This window comes from Danio rerio, chromosome 23, assembly GCF_052040795.2.
Source record: "Danio rerio strain M-AB ecotype USA chromosome 23, GRCz13ab, whole genome shotgun sequence".
NCBI classification, from domain to species: domain Eukaryota; kingdom Metazoa; phylum Chordata; class Actinopteri; order Cypriniformes; family Danionidae; genus Danio; species Danio rerio.
The window spans coordinates 32,264,309-32,283,965 of record NC_141043.1 but is presented as its reverse complement, the minus strand read 5'-3'; the positions used below and the strand labels follow the sequence as shown (position 1 = coordinate 32,283,965).

Genomic DNA, 19,657 nt, shown 5'->3' with positions numbered 1-19,657 from the left:
AGCAGCTTTCTGTTTCCAATGTATTAATATTACCCTTCATGCTAGTAGACTGACAAAAGGAACTATATTTTGTTCTGTACTGTTTTAGCTATCTCAAAATCATTAATACCTAGAACTGCTATGCGGAGATCTGGATCTCTCGGCATATTACATGTTCTTGAAAATGTTAGAAAAATATTTTACCGGTAAGATGACCATTTTGGGCAGCTCTAAAACATATGAGGCAGTGATGCTGGCTCTAGTCCACATTGATCAAATGCGGGGTTCACTTCAGGAAATATCTTACTAAGTTTTTTTTGATCCAATGTAAATGATGTATTACTTGTAGGAATTGTAAGAGGCCATGCCTTGCACATACTGCTCATATGTGGATTTGTTCAAGGGCTTTCTCCCATAGTTCATCAGTAATTTCAACACCTAAGCAGGATTTTAAGTATTCTAAAGCTGATGTGTTTGCTCACAGAGCATTCCATATGTATTAAATAACTCCTTTTTTATTAGGGTCACACAAAATGATCATTTCCATTAATGACTGATTTTGGGAGTTGGGTAAATAATTACTTTTGGGTAGTAACTTGCCCAACACTGCCCACAAGCCACGCTCTTTCACAAATACTTCAGAGACCCATTCACCTTGGCTCTTGCAAAATTCATTCAGATCTTTATTCCATCTCATTTCTCCTGCATCCAAGCAGCTGATTACAGGAAATGATTGTTTGCTTACCATCTAAACCACCCAGACCTATGTGGCCTTGTTATCCTGAAATGCTCATTCATAGGTTTAATTGAAGACATTACAGATTTTTCATGCGTTCACTGACGTTTGGACTCTGCCGCTTGCAGGGCTTGTCTTGTTTCATTGTCTTCATACGGTGATCTGTTTAGATCCCGTCTCGTCTTCTCTTGTTTTGCCAGTCAACATAAAGTTCTGCTCAGTGGCTCGTCTCCTCAACTTAACAAAGCTTAGTGCAGCTCGGTTCAAAGATTTAATTGTGTTTTGCGAAGGATGCGCTAGACAAAATGGCAAAGTTACAAGGTCTCTTCCGCTGTTAAGCACCATGAAGAAAACCGCTGTGATATTAAGACTAATATCTTTGACATTGTCTTGTGATGCTTGTGTTAAAAGGCCTGTTTATTTTCATCATTAAAAGAATGTGTTGTCTCCTGAACATGCGGGTCGAGCTTGCACTCCCATTGAGGCTGTGCATCTTGTTTTTTGTTTTTTTTCATTCCTTTTTTTTTTTAGTATTTCCATTCCAGTCATCAAATGCCGCTCGCAACATAATGAGAGATGTGGCAATTAATTTTCTTTTAATCAAGGTCGAAATGAAGTAAATTGGTACAGCTCTGCAAGCCCTCATTTCTATTTTTGCAGTGATGCAAAACAAATACGATAAAATTATGGCCCTCCTCACCTTCAGTAATTAGAAAGCGTGAATGATCAGAGAAGATGATATGTGATATACAGCTCCTGCAACTCTCTCCCCCAGAGATCACATTCCGTCTCTTCTGAAACAGATGACCATGTTTTCCTCTCCCCGCTCGTCGCTCTCCTCTTCCTTTTTTTTTTCTTCTGCACTTGAGTTACAGACAGAGAGAGCAGCTCAACGTGACATTGACTGCTGTGTTGTTGTAATGCCTCTCAAATCTTATTAAAGACCACGACTGCAAAAGACCTCGCTGACTCCACACATTTCCATTAACTATGTTGTTTCAGTATCCTACAAGCTGATTAAGAATTTATTAAAATTAGATTTTAACTCTGCACCCAGATATCTTATCAGCACCATATGGCTGCACCACGAGCATTATTGGTAGACGGTGTTAATAAACACAGAGCACTGGACTGCCTACTTTTGTAATAGTGCATTTTCACTGGTTTTACTTTGGGAACCAGATTTGTTTTTTTTTTTGTTGAATTTGTTTGCTCTTCTAACACTGTTACAAAAAATGTTCTTAAAGGTGTAGAAGGTCAATTTATATCAATTTCAACTGGATATACTGTATCTTATAGTGACTTAGTATCAGATTTATTTATTTCGCTAATAAAATTTCTTTTTTATCCAAATTTCTTTTTTACAGCTGAATCATTTCTGATTCTTTACTTTTTAAGAATTAAAAGATGCGTTTAATGAATTTAATAATGAAAATATGCGTTTTAATATTTTACATTTACAGAGTTTTACATCTTATATGATTGAGTTTTTAATGGAGCTCTGTGAAATGCATATTAATTCTCAATTTAATTTATTCCTGTTAAAATTAAAATATAGAAAATTGGCATTTTAGCATTTTACAATTACATTTTACACAGTTTTACAACTTATATGATTTAATTTTTAGTAACTCTGTGAATTGCGTAATAATTCTCAATTTCATTTATTCTCGTTAAAATTAAAATATGCAAGAAAAAATGTGTGATTATCCCTTTAATAATTTTAGTATAATATTTTTATTAATATTATTAGACAGCAACTGTCTGGGTGATCTTTAGTCCATCTGAAAGGGCCTATTTTAGACCTATTTAAATTATTTAGTTTTTGTTTTTAAATGGCAAACCTCACTACTTAAAAGTTTGCTACTTAAATTAGTTTAATTTACAATTTTTAAACTTGTAAACAAAAGTATGGTCCCTCTGGTATTATTATCATTATTTTTAGGTTTAACTGAACTTTTATTTTGATATGTTTTTGTGAAGACACGTTTTTGTGTGAATAAATTATGTTAATGATGATTATTATTACCACTTTTGTTGGAAAAACAAAGCAAAAACATCTTAAACCAGCCTAAGCTGGTTGGCTGGGGTTACCAGGTTGACCAGCCTTTGAAGGGTATTTGGCCTTTTCCATGCTGTTGTTTTATATAGTTTTTTAAATAGTGAAACGCAGCACTATTTTTCCAACTAAAATGTTATTTTGACAAGTGATCGGGAAAAGCTGGAGTTTATCTATTATTGACTACTATTGTCATTGTTATTTTTAGAACTTCATCCGCAATAATTTCTTCATGGGGCGGCACGGTGGCTCAGTGGTTAGCACTGTCAACTCACATCAAGAAGGTTGCTGTTTTGAGTCCTGGCTGGCTCCTGGCTGTAGCCTTTACTGTGTGGAGTTTGCATGTGTTCCCCGTGTTTTTGTAGATTTCCTCCTCGTGGGTTTACCTCATACTCTAAAGACATGCGCTATAAGTGAATTGAATTAACAACATTTTTTGTGTAGTGTATGAGTATGTCTGTAAATGCGAGAGTGTGTGGGTGTTTCCCAGTTCTGGGTTGCGGCTGGAAGGGCATCTGCTATATATGCTGGAATACATATGCTGGAATAGTTGGTGGTTCATTCCCCTGTGACGACCTCTGAAAGAGTGACTAAGCCAAAGGAAAATGAATGAATTTCATCTTCCGCCAAACATTTCTTTGTCTGGTTGTGGTCAATATGCTCCTGTGAATTTCTGTTTGTGATATTTTCTCAGAATGAAACTGTGAGTCGCTCGTTAACTGACTCATTAAGTGCTGCTCTGGAGATGAATTTCATGTGTTCGTGTACTTATTGTGAGACGGTAGATGTTCAAAACACAATTAGAGACAGACGTCAGACTGTTTTTCCTAGTAAACGAAACTACGTCATTCACCTAGACAAGCATATAATGCAGTAACATTGAAATATTTAAATAGTCTTTTTGTGGTTTAATATTCACTGACACTAGTACATATTAGTATTTGATTGGGTCTACATTTGCGTTTATTCATCCAAAATTTGCAAAACTCATTGACTTTTTGTATTATGACAGATTTCCGTTTTCTTCATCATGGAAATCATACAGCCCATACAAATACGACAATTCTATCTCAGGTGAACTTGCAAACTGTAAGTGAAGTATTTGAAGATTGATATACTTCTGAAAAACTTTATATTTATTTGCACAAACTATTTTCTAAAAATTTTAACATGTGGATTACCTTTGCCATTTTTAGCCCTCACGTAAAGATGATCTTTAAAAACAGTTTAGTAATAAAAAAAGCCTTAAGTAAATTGAAAACATAAATAGCTTCTTTTTTTTTAACCCATATATAATTCACATAAAACATGTAAGTGCATATTCATATCTCAGTATCTTTGATCGTACCTATATACAGTACACCAGTTTTGTGGTATTGAGGCTTGTTAAGTTGTCTACATTACTCCTTGGTCACACTAATGCTAATGGCACATTTTACCATAAAAACAAGTAATTTTGTATTTAAAGTGTTGCATGTAATATTGTTATGTATTTATTTTTATATTGCTGATTACAGAATATGACTAGTTTGACCAAAACACTGTCATGTTTAATGAGTCTGATTGCTTCTTTTCAACACTAAAAGATACTTCTCCCTTTTGCAGATAAAAAAAGCCTGTTTGTGTTGCTGTCCTAACTATGCACTATTATATGCTTTGTTGCAGCTAATAATTAGCATTTTTTTCTGCCCTGTCAGAATAAACTTGCAACTTTTCTTTTGGGCTGTCACTTTGCAAAGGATGAGTTGCACCAGGTGAACTTTTGCTACAGAGCATGATTGTAAACACATGCATTAACGTCAGTAGCAAAAGGTATGGGAAATGTTTTATCCTCTCTTTCGTCAGGTCTCAACCAACCAGTTGAAAACCACCTATATTATACAGTACTCACTGTCTGCAGATGCCCTTTTGAAATTTGAACATGAACGCAAAGAATTTTTACATTTACACATAACAATACGCTCATTTAAAGAGCTCGATAGAAATAATTTTGATAATGTGCACTCCACTGTGCAATTGTTTTTGTTTTGATTTGATACTGTAATGTGCAGACGAGGCTCCACACTTTCATTTCCTGAGTGAGTGATTAAGGAAGTGACCACCTACCTGTTATTGTGTTCAAATGGGACAAATAAATGAACAGGGAGAACACATTGTTACTCAGGGGGGTTCCCAAACATTAGGAGCAGCAGTTAATGTCCTTTAAAGCTTTGTTACTTAAACACCTGTTCATGTTAATTATACAGGTATGTACTGTATGTAAGATGTTCTTTAGATTAGGGATCTTAAAGGAATAGTTCACTCCAAAATTAAATAAACCCATATAAGATATCGTCTGTGTAAAGAAGATTGATTGCTGTACCCCACAGCCCATCCCTTGCATATGACACCATTGCATCTTTTCTTTTGCATTCTGTCTTTGTTTTTTCTGCAATAATGCGTCACGAAACACTTGTAGGCAATTGGGTTCCTATGTTATGCTGAAAATGCATTCAATGCAACACTGCAAACAATTTCAGAATCTGTTGCAGAATTCTGCAATTGCAGAATCTGCGGTATCCTACTGGTAGCAGTTTGCCAGTAACGTACTGTAATTAAATTACAGTAAAATACTGTATTTACATTTGCTGCACGATTTTTCTTGGTGTATATGTATTTACAGAACTGTATGTTTATCTTTATTGGAAGAAATTCTGTAATTTTAACGAGGCAACTTTAAGTAAAATACTGCATAACTGTCCCAAAGTAAAATGCAGTTCATTTTACAAGTGAAATACTGTGTAATTTACAAGATTTTTTTAACAGTGTGCTGTAGTAGTACCTCAAACTCGCACTTATTCAGGGAAGAAAGAGATGGAATCTGCAAACTTTTTAACAAATTTAATCATAAAATAAACATGAAACAAAAGTTTCCATCCGGATAAAACACATGTCATACCATAGCTCTTGGCCTCACCCATCACTGCTACTAATTTGACCAATAACCGATTTTGTGCTCCATGTTGATGCGATGTGTAGTTATAGATATTTTTTGAGACATGTGCACCAGTGTTCGAGTCAGGTCGCAAGTATCCACTGGACTTAAGATGCATTTGTAACAAAAGAATAAGAGCAATATACTGTGTGGATAGTGGTTCCTGTGACATATGCCTATTATCAGAATTCAAATGTGTAATACTTCAAGTTAGAGATCAGCCAAGATATTGTTGATAATGTGCATTCGACAGCTGCCAGTGATTTGACTTCAGAATTAAATCATTTTTAATTAATTAAATAATTTAAAAAATATTTTTGTTACAAAAACACATCAATCTGCTTCATAAGATACGCATTAACCCCCTGGCGGCATTTGTGTTTATTTTACAATGGATTTGTGTGCTTTTGGAAGCTTCAAATACATCATCATAGATCATGGAGGAGCCAGGATACAATTTAAAACTACTCCAACTGTTTCGTCTGACAGAATACTGTAAAAAATGCTTGGGTCGACACAATTTCTTCATTTCTTGTCCTATAAATCCATTAATATAGCTATATATAATTAATTAATAATTAATAACCATTTATATTTATATTATTAATAATATAATTAATAATTTTTACTAATAACAGTAGATAAAATATAAAACAATAAAATTGTCTCAAACAAACTTAAGAATTGTGTTGTTTTAACTCTTTGTAAAGTCTTCTTTTTAGTTTGAACAATCAGCAAACATTTTAGTGTATTTGCAATATTCTCAGATTTGCAGTATTTTCAATGTATGCTTAAAAAGGAAATTCTTTAAATCCCTTCTGCAAAAACATTTTACTCATATATATATATATATATATATATATATATATATATATATATATATATATATATATATATATATATATATATATATATTGTATGTTTAATTAACCAATATCTCATTTGCATATTTAAATGTATGAAAACTCTTTGCGATTGAATGTTTTATTATTAAATGTGTCAGAATAGTGATAACTATATTTATTTTACTTTTTACCTTACTTTCTTGCAATGTCTTTACTTAGTAAAACAAGGCCAAAGGCTGAAGAGAGCATTAACTCAAGTCAGCAAAGAAGGGATAAAATTCTAACAGCTGCCTAGTTGGTTAAACTCTCTTCTCGGTCTCCTCCTCCCTCTTTTTGCCCATCAACCTAGAAAAGTGCTCCTTATTTCCAGCGCACAGGCAGCTGCCAGCACTCCTAACTTCCGGTTAGAAGACAGGCGCCTGCTTCTAGAGGACATTGCTTGTGCATATCTTTATCTAATTAAGGTAAATGCCAGTTGCCTGCCCTTCCACGATATGCCAGTGAGTTTCACAGTCGACCTTAATTACGCTCTCACAGGGATCTGACCGAGGACAGGTATTCAAACAGAGAGAAATGATACTTTTCTTTTTGACCGAAGTGTTTCCTCAATGACCGGATGACTTGTTTTGGATGAATTAGTTTTTAAAGCACAATTTTGTTGTTTAAAATATCATAAAATTATTAAAATATTTAAATAAATGGCATTGTACACTCTCAGAAATAAACACGAGTTGTCATTTGGGTGGTCCCTTTTCAAAAGGTACAAATTTGCACCTTAAAGGTCCGTATTAATACCTCAAGGGTATATTAATACCTAAAAAATACAAAAATGTTCCTCTTCAAAGTTTTAGGTAATAATGTATACTTTTAAGATACCAATATGAACCCTTTAAGTAGTAATGTGTAACTTTCAAAAAGGTACCACCCCAGTGACACCTCACGTACCTTTATTTCTGAGAGTGTATCTGTCTTTTTAATTAATTTAATTAAGTTAATATTTTTTAATCATAATGTTTAGATATAAACAGTTTTTAAAAGCAGATATAAAAACATATTTTATATATATATATAGAGAGAGAAAGAGTTAAGCCTTCAAATTGCGCTTTAAGCTGAATACTAGTGTCTAGAAATTATCTAGTAAAATATACTGTCATCATGGTTAAGATAAAATAAATCAGTTATTAGAAATGAGTTATTAAAACTATTATGATTAGATATATGTTGTTTTTTTTCTCTATATTAAACAGAAATTGGGGAAAAATAAACAGGGGTTAATATTTCAGAGGGCTTATAATTCAGACGTCAACTTTATATATATATATATATATATATATATATATATATATATATATATATATATATATATATATATATATATATATATTATTATATATATTATTATTATTATATTATCATATTTTAATGAATACATTAACATTATTTCTGTTAGAAATGACATAATGCAATGCAACTTAGTTATTAAGTTAATTTTAATATGAAATATATATTAGATATGAATGCATTAATTATGGCAAATAACGATATATATTGAAAATCATGGGGCGACATGGTGACGCGTTGGGTAGCACTGTTGCCTCACAGCAAGAAGGTTGCTGGTTTGAGCCTCGGCTGGGTCAGTTTTTTATTTCTGTGTGCAGTTTCATGTTCTCCCCATGTTAGCATTGATTTCCTTCGGGTGCTTTGGTTTCCCCCAGAGTCCAAAGATGTGTGCTATAGGTGAATTGAATAAACTAAACTGTCTGTAGTGTATGTGTTTGATTTAGTGTGTATGGGTGTTTCTCAGTACTGGGTTGCAGCTGGAAGGGCATCTGCTGTGTAAAAAATATGCTGGTTAAGTTGGCGGTTTAGTCCGCTGTTGAGGCCCCTGATGAATAAAGGGACTAAACCGAAAAGAAAATTAATAAATGAATTTAAAATCATAACTTGTCGTGAAATGTATACATAAAAAAACATATCCTGTAGACTATGGGTAATAAAAATAATGTTTGATATACAGGCAAAATTATTAGCTCTCCTGTAATATTTCTTTTTCAAAGGTGTATCAAGTGCGATCTAACAATACTAACAGCTATTCAACAGTACAAGTATCTTTTCATCCATTCATTTTCATTCATTTTCTTGTCGGCTTAGTACCTTTATTAATCCGCTGTCGGATGCCCTTGTCTCTGGGAAACATCCATACACACTCCTACACCACGGACAATTTAGCCTACCCAATTCATCTGTACCGCATGCCTTTGGACTGTGAGGGGAAACCGGAGCACCCGGAGGAAACCCACACAAATGCAGGGAGAACATGCAAACTCCACACAGAAACGCCAACTGAGCTGAGGCTCGAATCAGCGACCTTCTTGCTGTGAGGCGACAGCACTACCTACTTTGCCACTGTGTCGCCCTATTCACTGAAAAAAAGTAATCAAAGATGATTCCTTGGATTTACTAAATTTTCTTTACGTCAAGTGGTTGTAAACAATTTATTTGGGCTGAATTTAAACAAACAAATTAAGTTGAACATTATTAAGTTTAATTAGTTTGTTTAAATTCAACACATAAATTGTATGCAACAGTTCTGCATGCAACACTTTTTTCACTACTTCCATTCATTCCTTTACCCTTCTACAGCAGTGTTTCTCAACCATGTTCCTGGAGGACCTACAGCCCTGCATGTTTTGGATGTCTCCTTTGTTACACCCATTACAGGTCATTCAGTCTCTGCTAATGAGCTGATGATCTGAATCAGGTGTGTTTGGTTAAGGAGACACAGAAAATATGCAGAGCTGGTGGTCCTCCAGGAACAAAGTCGAGAAACATTGTTCTACCGTATATTTCAATCTATCCATCCATCCAAGTGTGAGAAAATTTTTCAACAGATTTTTAAACATAGTGTAAAGTTTTAAAGTTTAAAGTTTATCTTCACTTTATTTTGAAGATAATTTAAGGGCTTAACTAATTAGGTTAGGTTAATTAGACAGGTCAGTTGACAACAATGATCCGTTCTGTAGCCAATAGAAAAAAAAAAGATTCTTCAGGGGGCTTACTAAGTAATATTTAACTTGTTTTTTTTTTTTTTATATTTTTACAATTTATTAAAATATTTATTTTGTATGTCAACCAAACTAAAAGAAATAAGACTTCCTTTATAATAGAATAGCATATTGAGATACTTTGAAAAATGTAATTGCTGTGTTAAACATCATTTGGGAAATATTTGTAAAATAATTACACTTTATAGGCAATTTATAAGCAATTTAATTTATTTATGTTTCTTTATATTAATTAAATAAATTAATTTATACACATTTTTTGCAGGTAATTTTTATTATGTCTGTGCTTATGGTGACAAAGGAACAAATGGCCTGAGATTTGTTAATGACGTTCATATCTGTCACTCCCTTTCACCTACGATTAGAACTATTTAAGTGTCTTCTTTTGGTGTATTATTCATGCAATGCGATTGAGAGGAGACAATGTGTTAAAGCTCATTATGTGAGAGGTGATTATACCCGGTGAATCCGGTGTCAAGGCTTTCTGCTTGCGTAGGGCAAAGGTGTCCTCACATTAAAAATGCTTACATGTCAGCAGGGCCATATGGACAGTGCTTTATCACTTTGTCAATGCAGACGTTAGAAGTGATATTCATCAGTTTGTCAATTTCTATTGTTGTCTTCCGTTTGAATGATTGTTTGCATAGTTGAGTTTGCATGGAATGTACTAAAAGTATTGTCCTCGTTCCAATTATTCCCACACCCCTCCCATTCCAGTTAGGCAGCAACAGAGACCAAAGCGAAACGCATTTTTACCTGCCCTTTTTTGATGAGAAATTATTCTTGTTTATGTCACGCTCAAAATGTTGCCGCTGGAAGATCCCGTTTATGTTGTTTCCTCTTAACAGCAATGACCAGTGACTTGAAAGCGAAATCCGGCCAAATATGTGGACAGAAGGAAACTAATTGCTTTAAGTGGTTCCACCTAGCAGTATGGCTCTTCTAACCTTGTCCTACATTGCGATTAGCTTTTAATGTTTCATAATTAGTGATGGCACTGGAGAAGAAGTCAGAAGGCTAAGGGTTTGTTGGGTCTGCCCTTGAGAGCCGCTCTAATGAATCAATGGATGGCAATAATTGTACTAGTCATTACTGAATCAAGTGATCTGCAGAATAATGTATTGATTTTTGCTCTTTCTTACTACATAATTATTCTGTATCACAGTATTGCACCATCAGGGGAATCGACTGAAGGGCGAGCGGAATCTGTTGGGACTTTTGGATCTGTCTCATTCGCTTAGAAAATAGAGAAAATAATCTTTTTTTAGAGAAAGCTTGCAATTATGGGAAGCTTCAGCAATCGATTGAGCTTTTTCTGCATGTTCATTTCTTAGGTTTTGTGTAACCTCAGAGAAGTTGTTCTTTTATGTAACATGATGTTCAAACCAACCATTTAAAAGTGATGAACGCAACAGTCTGAACCGCAGAACATGAGCTTTACCTCTGAACATTGTGGGCTTGTGGCGCTGTTTCGTCATTAAATATGTACCGTTTGTAACTGTATCCCACAGGCAATAATAGGATGGGGATTTGAACTATGAACATGTCTTTCAATATTTATTAAGCAACAGATATGAAATATAATTGTGTCCTACATTTAATAGCTGAAAATTAAGGTTATTTTATGTTGACATTTTAAAAAAGACTTAAAGCTGTACATCTGGACATTGTTGGTAAAATTATTGGTCATTTTTAATATGCTTACATGCTTTTTCCCTATAAATTGACATTTATTTCAAAGATGCAGTGCAAGATGATAAATTATTTATGCAGACGTGTGTATGTATGTATGTATTAATGTTTGAATGTATAAAATGGATGATGGATAGACATTCTCAGAAACACTCTGCAAAACCTGCTGGAATGGGATCCACTTTTGTACCTTAAATGCACACTTTTATATCTTAAATATAAACTTACAAATTTATTATTTAGTTATTTATTAATATAAATAACTTTTACGCCTAGATGCATTGAGTTGCTGCCACATGATTGGCTGATTAGAAATTTGCGTTTACGAGCAGTTTCACAGGTGTCCCTAATAAAGTGGCCGGTGTATATTTCTGTATTAATTAATTATTTTAAATAGCTTTTATTGTTGTGCTAAAAGGTTCTTATGATTCACCTTATCCTTTTAAATAATTTTAAGGTTTTAAGTGAATAAAAAAAATATTTAAATGTATTTATTTAAAAAAGAAAGAATATATATATATATATATATATATATATATATTATTTTTTTTAATTGTATAATTTTTTTTTGCATACATACCATTATTATTGCTTTTATTTTAATTATTGCACTGATCAAATTCACTATTATTTCAAGAATTTAATTGAATGGGGATTTTAACATTTTATTTTTATTTAAATTTTTATTCTATTGATTTATTTCTTAATTAATACCTATGTTTAACACTCAATCAGTAATGGTGCTTTTATTGTTTATTATTAAGTTAACATTTACATTTAGTTTGACAGTTTATGCAATTATAATTTTAATATGTTTAATGTATTTTAACACGTAAACAAATGACACACATCCGGAGAGTTAATACTTTTTTGAACTATTTTTTCTGACATATATTTTTTTAATTCTCAAATTATTTAAATTCAACAGCAAATGGTTGCAAAACTTGATTTTCCAAGATCATAGCATTGCCTTGTTAGTTGACTATACTATTGATTAGCTTTTATTCTTTTTTTATGTCCAGCAGGGCACATCACAAAACTGCTAATTAGCAATAATCTGTTTGTCAATAATTCACAAGAGTGCAGAATTTAGATAAGGAGAAGTTCAGCTTTGAAATACATTATCACAGCACCTTGAGGGTGTTTTTTCTTATAACCTTCATGATTCTGTTCAGCAAAAACTACCTTCAATAATAATGTAATTAAAGGAAATTTCATATTTTAAAAGGTCTAATTATGTATACAAGTCTAACCATAAAAATAAAAAACATATATGCTATAGTCAGCCACATTTTGCATATGTTTCTCTTTTCTGATCAGAAGTAAATGTTACATTATAACTACTGGAATGTTCCAAATATGCAATACAAGTTAGAACAGAGCAGAACACAACACAAGACATAATACTTTTTAATGTATAGATCATCATTTTGAATCACATAAGACACCCCAACAATGTCATATGAACGAACAGAATAAAACGTCCCACATCATTCACTGCAGTGCTTCTCGGATCAATACCACAGTGCAATTAACCTGACCGGGGCGGATACGCAAAATCCAGTCCGCGTTTTCCCCCTCGCTCACTGCGCTAACTGAGATATTCAATTAAGGATTCCTCTTCCCAGTCTGAAGCGGCTCTCCAGGGCAGATCTTCCGAGCGACCCGCCCTATGTTAGAAATAGGAAAATCCAATAATAACAACAGAAGAAGAAAAAAATGAAAAAAATGAGCCAACTTTGATCACGCATGCTCCCTTGTCATCCACCTTAAACACAACATTTGTCCTAAGTTGGAAAGTCGTGGAAAAGCCAGGAAGTAACGTTACAGGTAAGACTTTTGTTTCTGGATGAGCTATAAACAGCTTCTCCCTGCTAAATTGTAACTATTTGTTTGTGACAGCCGCTAGTTTAATACGACGAGGTGTTTATGACAGAGTTGATCGCGTGGGTTTAATTCAGCGTTTGCGTTTCTGACTTAAAGCTTGTGTTTTGTTTTGGATTGAAACGCGTCAGTTATAGTGCAGAACGTGAGAAGTGAAACTCGCACCTTCAGTCACCCCCAGTACACTACACGCGCGGGACAGACGCACACCGCTTCAGGAAAACCGCTCCGCGTTTTCTCCATGCCAGTCTAAAAGTACTCCACAACTTTTTAGTCGCCTCCGAAAACATGGGGCTTGAATGTTGTTACATGTCCGCTCGATATACAGCTATACAAGATTAGAAGAGATGTATAAATGACTCTGACACTTAGGCTAATACCTGCAGCATGTGTGTACAGGAGCTACAATTCGGAGTTCGTTTTGTGTTTAATGTCATTCTTCGTAATACAAATATAAGTGTTAGATGAAACAGAATTTGACATTGGAGCTTTTGTGAATGCTTTAAACAAATACACACACACAGTGTGAATCGGGCACCTAACAGGTGTAGACGAGTCCAAGGTGAATGCACTAACATATGCAAGGATGTACACTATACGCAGTATCTATCTATCTATCTATCTATCTATCTATCTATCTATCTATCTATCTATCTATCTATCTATCTATCTATCTATCTATCTATCTGTCTATCTGTCTATCTATCTATCTATCTATCTATCTTAGTCTTTAGAAGGTGATAAAGGAAGGGGAATTTTCTTTCAGGTATTTAAGTCTTTTTCAGTGGCACTTCATGTGATATACTTTTGTGTTATGTAAATATGTTATAAAGTGGTAAATAATGCCAGTGTTTTATGACGGGGTTATAGTTCATTTAGTTTTGTTGATAGTACTGACGCGGCTGTTGTTATGGTTACATCAACAGTCGAACGCAACTTTTGTGTTTCACTTGATCACTTGTTGTGTAACTTTTGCTCTTGATCAAACTTTTGAAACATCTTTTAAATTATTACATAGGTGAAATGTAACGATCTATCTATCTATCTATCTATCTATCTATCTATCTATCTATCTATCTATCTATCTATCTATCTATCTATCTATCTATCTATCTATCTATCTATCTATCTATCTATCTATCTATCTATCTATCTATCGTTTAGTCCCATGTTCCTAATTAAAATTGTTATATGCTATTTTATTTTGAACTATGTTCCTTTTTATGCATTTTAAAAATTAAATAGGTCATTAGAGGACAGCAGATTTGCTTTCAGTTTCAAATGATCAATTAAAAAGAAAATAATTAACTTCTAAAACTGTTCATGTTACACATATTGCAAGAATTATTATAGCAGTAGTAGACAAAAATACAGCAGTAGTACAAAAAACAATTACAAAAAAAACTAGCAATAAATATATATTTTTAAAAAATGCCCGTGTTACATAATTAGTAATTGTGTAACATTGCATTGCATTGTAAATGCACTAGTTTCATGATGATTCATGTTATTCATTCACCTTTATTTTTATAAAATTATTTCTTAGCATTGCCCACTCTTTTATATGTATTTATTGACTGTAGTAATTAATAAACATTTACTACAGCATGTGTTAGCTTACTTCCGTTTAGCAGGCTTAGTTTCTAAGGTGTATTTCTTTTGTAATATGTTTGTTTGTGCCCTGTTTGCCATGTTGCGTCTGAAAGCAATAGTGTGTAAAAAGATCACTGCCACTTTAAGCCCCAGAGTTCGCATATTCTCGCTGGATCTTTCTGCTTTGCTAATTATTGTGTTGTTTTCTGAGCAAATATGTCATATCCATGGCGACCGGGCAGGTTTATTGTCTTTCTCATGCAATGGTTCACATAAGTAATTAATTACTCTCTTTTCTTTCTCCCTCCCTGTCTCTAGTAAGCCAATCATTTGAGGGAAGCATCTCGTGTTTAAAATGCCTGTGATATCCAAGAGAAGGTAAACAAAAAAGCTCGATGTTTAGAATGTAAGTGTTTTTGTGCCCTGAGCGTTTTGTGTGTGCGTGTTTAACATGTGCCCACTGTCTGAGGGTGGCTATCTGTTGTGTGTTTGTGTATCGTGCATTCTGGTTTTGATCGTTATGAGAAATTATACATATTTAATAAGTAATTACTGTATGTGTGAGGACAGCCTTTTTTCCCTGTGTCTGGGTCTCATTCAAATGACAAGCCTCTGTGATCATTAGAATAATGAATGGATTCAGCATATTATACAAAGCCTGAAAAGTCACATTTGCTTTCTGAGATGCAGTGAATACACTGGAAACCTTTACAGGTTGCTTGTAATTGGTTATTAATGTGGGACTTGTCAGTGATGAGCTTTGCTTGGGGCCTCGTCCCACAGTGTTGATCTACAGCGTGTCTGTGGAATGTGGTGGCATGTGGCTCGTGCCTGGAGAAACGCACTTCCATCTGGACAGCCGTCCTGCTCGAACTGTCAGAGCGATTTTACAGGTGTTGATCAGTCTCAGGGTCCATCTGCCTTCAATATTCTCCTCCTCACCTCTCCATCACTTTCTGTGTTGCTTGTGATTTAACTTTTGGGGTTGTTTTCATGTTGTTTTAAATTGATTCATACAGTAGTGACCAAAGTGATGACCATTTAATGACCTTAAAAGAATAACTAAGTAAGGAAAATTCCACAGCATTTACGCCCACTCAAGTGATTCTAAATTTTACCAATTAAATCTTCTGTTAAACACAAATGAAGATATTTTGAAGAATGTTGGAAGACATTAGCCAGTAATATCTAGTGTAGAGACCAAAACTACTGTGGAAGTCAATGGCCTCGTTTTGGTCTAACATTCTTATTTAGTGTATGTTGTTTGGTGTTTAACAGAAGAAATAAACTCAAGGTTTGGAACAAATATTTTTTATTTATTTATCAGGATCCCCATTAGCCACTACCAAGGTAGTGGCTATTCTTCCTGGGGTCCATCGAACATAACACAAAATTACATTAATACACAACAACAAAGATTAATAAAAACATTAATATACAAAATTCATACATAACATCCAAATCAACTATCCACTTAATATTGTTCCATTAAATATTTTTTAAATGATTTTTTAAACCTCCTTTTTCTTGTTACAAAGCATATAATGTCTGATGGCAATTCATTTCATATTTTTATTCCTCTATACATCACGGTACGTTGCTTTGCATTAGTTTTTGAAATGGGAAGCAAAAAATTTCCTTTTAATGCATGCCTGGTGTTAAAATGATGACTAACATTACTATACAAAAGTTGACTGTACAATACACTTGGAACTTTTAACACAGAAATATTTCTTATAAAACACAGCAGAGAAACAATTACCCTATCCTTCACCAATAACCAACCTAAAGTTTTATGCATTTTCATAATATTAACTCTTCTATTGCAGTGTAAAATAAGTCGTACCGCTCTATTCTGGACTAACTGTAATTTATCTAAGTCTTTACTTGATGCACTCGACCATACCATTGGACAGTAATCTAGATAAGAAAGAACAATTGCCTGAACAATTTGAGAAATACAGTACTGTGGTAAAAATTCAACACATCTCTTAATAATTGATAAACCTCTCCCCATAACTATTATCATTTTATCAATCTGTTTTGACCACTTTAACCTAATATCAAGAAGAACTCCAAGAAGCCTTATTTCCTCTACCTGTTCAATAGGCACACTCATTACAGACAAATTTATCTGTGGTTTACATTTAAATTAAAATAGAGTTGAGTAACTGATGGCAAAATGTTTGGATTAACTATCCCTTTAAATGTAAGTAAATTATAAAAAAATTGAATATGTTACACTCAGAGGAGATAGACTAAAGCCTAATAGTTCACTGACAACATTTATTAATTTTCATTCGGCTTAGTCTCTATTTCAGAGGTCACCACAGCAGAATGAACCGCAAACTATTCCGACATATGTTTTATGCAGCGGATGTCCTTTTATCTGCAACCCAGTACTAGGAAACACCTATACACTCTCGCATTCACACACACACTCATATACTATGGACAGTTTTGTTTACAATTCACTTATATTGAATGTCTGATGGCACCTGAAGGAAACCCACACCAACACGGGGAGAACATGCAAACTCTACACAGAAATGCCAACTGGCCCAGCCGGGACATGAACCAGAGACCTTTTTGCTGTGAGGTGACAGTGCTAACCACTGAGCCACCGTGTTGCCCTGACAAAATGTTATATGCTGGTTAAGTCTTAATGAAAGACAAAATTACAGTGTTTATTTTGCTAGTGCACAAGGTAAACAATTAATTTGTGCAAGTTTATCAACTTTAAAATAAACAGTTTGTTTTGAATCTTTAATGAAAATCTAGCATTTGTTCATTTGGACAGTTTTGGTAAAATATCTTTAGCGATGCCCCTCCAACTATTCGTTTTCTGTGAGTGAAAGATGAGAGGAGCACAGAAATAAAACACCGCCTCCTACTCAAAATTTTGTTTTATTTTTTAAATACGCCATCATGATATTAAAATAAACGCCTGCAGTACTTCTCGTTAACCTAGACTTTAAGTACAAGATAGAGGTGATTGCTTTTTACTTTAAAACTTTTTGTATTACAAGTCAATGGTTACCAGCACTTTGAAAGTCAAAAAACATATGAGCAAAATGAATAGGTGTTGCTCCTGATGATAAATTGAGGTCTTATTAGGTAAAGTTATTTGTTTGCCCTGAATATTGTTAACAGCATTGTTAACATTTACATTTAGCAGACGCTATCATACAAAATGATATGCTCGCTCACCTCAGCCGTGGTATTGAGGGTAAAAGTAAGTGCTGTTTATTCACTTCCCTCCTTCAATACCTGCTATTGCCGGGACTCAAACGCGTGACCTTTGGATCACAAGTCCAACTTTTTAACCCAGAAATGCCCAAAGTAGGCCCAGCAGGCCAAAGTTGGCCCATTGTAACCTTTGATCTGGCCCACCATCCCATCTGAGAAGATAGTGAGAATGACGGAGAGGGGTTTGGGCGAATGCCTTTAAAAGAGATTGTCATTTCTAATTTGACGTAATTTTTATGTTTGTTTGTTTTATTGCTGAGTTACAAAAAAACAAATTGAAATTAAAATTTTCAATGAAATGTTGTAAATGTATCAATTGTAAAAAAAAAAAATGCAGCAATGAATAATGTCACTCGATGCATAGAGAGCTATGCAAAAGACATCAGTGAGCAAATCAAGGCAAACACTAGTGTAATTCTGTTATAAATTAGATTTTGTTTATACTGTAATAAGTTAATCATAAAATGTAAAAACATACTGCAATATTTAATATAAAGCAATATTTTCTAGTTTTTTATTTAAATATTATTAAATAAATTAGGAAATTACCCATGGCCACTATATTTACCTTCGGCCCACTAGCCTCAATTAAGTTAGATTATTGGCCCTTTATAAGAAAAAGTTTGAGCGCCCCCCCTCTAACCATTAGTTCATGGCTGCCCCTGATTGTTAAAGTCCCCAAGAAATCAAAACTTATCAGATGATTTTGTTGGCTCACATTGCAAATTTTTGGTAAAAAAGTAATCTGTGCATGTCATTAAGAAGGAAAAGAAATTGCCCTTATAATCTTTAATTGAAATCTGAAAACGCATTTCCAGTTTGTTTTCAGTTAATTTATTTAATGATGTGATTTTGAGGTAATGGGCATGCCTAATGCTGATACAATTGTCAATTTTGGCAACAAACAGAAATGATGAGCACGATGTGTCTGTTAGGTTGTAATAACTCATCTAAAACCCCTGTCCCGATCTTTACTGCCTCCATTAAGTCTGCGGTAGAAAAAACAAGCCACACCCACTGTTTGCTCATTTAAAATTCTGTTTCTCTAGGAATTGCATTACATTACGAAAAAATAACGATCGCAGCTTCTGGTTCACGGAGAATTCATTCATTCATTCATTCATTCATTCATTCATTCATTCATTCATTCATTCATTCATTCATTCATTCATTCATTTTTTTCCAGCTTAGTCTTTTTATTAATCTGGGGTTTCCACAGTGGAATGAACGGCCAACTTAACTACACGTTTTTATGCAGTGGATGCCCTTCCAACCGCAACCCATCTCTGGGAAATCACTGAGAATTTAAATGTAATAATTTAATGATGCATGTGTGAATGCAACTGTCACATGATCTGACGTTTGCGTCCAATAGAGATGGAGGAATTATAAATAGTAAAACATATAAAAAAGGTCTTTGAGAAATGTAAATACCAACTTATAACTGAAGTTATTTTATGTGAAATGAAGAGTTCACAGGAAACATAAATTCGGTACTTTGTAGTCAGTTATTAATGTTTCATTGGCTCTCATTTGTATTTGATTAATAGCAGGCATTTATTCTTAAAACTCTAAGTTTTG

General features: G+C 33.8%; 1 protein-coding gene and 1 long non-coding RNA gene across 28 annotated transcripts in view; both read left to right on the top strand.

The window, feature by feature from the left end:
- The window catches only part of casz1 (castor zinc finger 1), a 333,881-nt gene that overhangs the window by 15,381 nt on the left and 298,843 nt on the right, over positions 1-19,657 (top strand). For 12 of the 26 annotated variants that reach the window (XM_087307357.1, XM_087307333.1, XM_087307346.1 and 9 more), the window contains exons 1-2: positions 13,000-13,180; positions 15,146-15,205. The exons of 1 other annotated variant lie outside the window; for it this stretch is intronic. The gene's annotated coding sequence lies outside the window, so the exon portion shown is untranslated. Of the gene's footprint in view, positions 1-12,999; positions 13,181-13,262; positions 13,797-15,145; positions 15,234-19,657 lie in introns of those variants that run through there. 13 more of the 26 variants (XM_087307359.1, XM_087307336.1, XM_087307349.1 and 10 more) reach the window with 4 other exon arrangements.
- The window catches only part of si:dkey-246i21.1, a 76,399-nt gene continuing 69,662 nt past the window's right edge, over positions 12,921-19,657 (top strand). The window contains 2 exon segments of one of the 2 annotated variants that reach the window (NR_170148.1): positions 12,921-13,180; positions 15,146-15,205. This is a non-coding gene — a long non-coding RNA (si:dkey-246i21.1). 2 annotated transcript variants of the gene reach the window in all.